A 2,183-nucleotide genomic window follows, 5' to 3' on the forward strand; every position below is an offset into this window, starting at 1 on the left:
TAAATTTGCTAATAATCTTTTAAAAATAGTAAATGCCATTATTTTTGCAAAATTCCTGAATATTGTCAAAATGACGGAAACCCATATGTCAAAAACACATGGAGATATACCAATCCTGGAAGACATTCTTCCATCCCCACTTGAAACTGTTGAGCAGGTGGAAAGTCTGTCACATGAGCTAAAAGTTAACAGTGAATATAAAAAGAGTATGGTAAGTGTTGCTTAATTCTTTTAGCCTGAGTATGGTAAGTGTTGCTGAATTTTTTTAGCCTTGTACATATGTCTTTTGATTAGTTTTTTTGCAGATGAAGGAAGGTGGGGTGGCACATAATTGATTGTTCAGTGTTATGTTTAAGGTACAAATAAAACAAAAGCAAAAGTTACTCAAATTCGTTGATTTTTGTAATAGTTAAGAAGGAAAATATTTTAATGCTATTTATTTAATACAGTTGGAAATTAGAAAATCTAATGTTGAGATTGAAAGATATATATTATTCTCTATTACCTTACAGCTTATGCATTATTTTAACAGGTCCAGACGCTGTCTCAAATGGGCGGTGCAAGCTGTGGAGACACAGTGAGACGAATGATGAGGAGGATAGGGACCTATGGGGTCTGGTCTCAGTATTCACTCGTTGGGCGCAAGAGGAAACGTGTCTTCAAAACCTTGGATATTTGTAATGTAATAATAAGTACGTAAATTTGACATTTTTTTGGATTATATATATGTCTGCATGTATTATGTATTATACTTGCATGCTTGTTAATGACTTGTATTCTAGTCTTGTGGGTATCTCCTTTCTCCTACGGGCCAAATGCTTTGTTCTTACCTAGCATTTTGCTTTGTTTGGGTATGAATGTTTGTGTACCTTCATTGTATATTTTGCAAAATTTGCCATATATCTCATTACTCCTCTGCCTAGCAACAAGTCTGTCTAATTATACTCAATAACTATTTTTCAAAGTTCCCCATAGTGTCCTTTATTGAAATAGAGTTCATGAACCGTTTCAATATCCTTATTTTCTTCTAGATTATATCTTAAAGTATATTTAAATGTTATTGTGACATTGCATTGCAATTGAGCTGCGTTGTTAACCATTCTGTTCATTTCATGAGTATATTTTATTTTCTATTTTTTCATATCATTTTTTTTATCTGTTTTTATTTTTCAGTGATGGGAATATCAGATCATTTGATGTTCCCATCAGAAAATTGGGAAAGTCAGATCTTTTGATGTTCCCAATTTTCAGATGGAAGCATCAGACCATCATGGAATGCATGGGATGAGGTAGTTTAGAATGGTGGGGAGGACGACAGGGGGGATGGTGGGAAGACGAGGGAACAGAGGAGAGGGTAATGGTGGGGAGGACGAGGGGACAGGGGAATGGAGAATGCTGGGGAGGACAAAGGGGACGAGGGGACGGAGGAAGACTGGAGAACAGGGGAACACCTAAATAAAAGCCAACAATGTTATTACTCTGTGGCTTCTTGTCTCCTGACAAAAAGAATTATAATTATATATATTAATTAATTCTTATAACTTTCCAGAAGCCTGTATCAACACCCACACTAATGCAACTGAAAGAGATGTTGAGACAAGTATTGCTGATATGTTGAAGAACGCCCCAAACAAACACGGTGGAAACAGATACAAGGTAAAGTTTGCCAATTTGCTGTAGTCTAATTCTATCTCTTTTTAGTAATCTTTGTGAACATTTATGCTATGAATAAGATAAAATAATGTAATTGATTTTGACTAAATATGTAGATATATTTAATTTTCTGAGCACTAATAATGAAAGAAAACCAAAATAAGAGGTGGCTACTATCTCTAATAATGGGCTGGAATAATACAGGATATAATAATATATATATATATATAAATATATATACATATATTTATATATATATATATTTATTTATATAAATATATATATGATATATATATTCTATTCTATTAGTCTATTCTATTCTATAGTTTTATATAGATTCTTGTTTTAGTTTTTTTCTATAATATGGAAAGGGTTTTTAATTAATAAATTACATATTATATAATAAAATAATGTATTATTGAAAACAATTAGTAACAAACAATATTTCATTACAGGGTGGTGAAGCAAAAATACATGTGCATCACATAGCAGAGTCGGATATGACGAATAATGAAAACAGCGGAGAGCCT

The 2,183-nt window shown here is 32.4% G+C and overlaps 1 long non-coding RNA gene across 1 annotated transcript; it reads left to right on the forward strand.

Moving 5' to 3' along the window:
- Positions 1–540: 540 nt before the first annotated feature.
- LOC138356484 (uncharacterized) lies at positions 541–2,170 on the forward strand. The gene is made up of 3 exons (XR_011224470.1): positions 541–692; positions 1,550–1,656; positions 2,109–2,170. It is a non-coding gene; the product is annotated as an uncharacterized lncRNA (long non-coding RNA).
- The last annotated feature ends 13 nt before the right edge of the window (positions 2,171–2,183 follow it).

Source organism: Procambarus clarkii, chromosome 72 (genome assembly GCF_040958095.1).
Source record: "Procambarus clarkii isolate CNS0578487 chromosome 72, FALCON_Pclarkii_2.0, whole genome shotgun sequence".
NCBI classification, from domain to species: domain Eukaryota; kingdom Metazoa; phylum Arthropoda; class Malacostraca; order Decapoda; family Cambaridae; genus Procambarus; species Procambarus clarkii.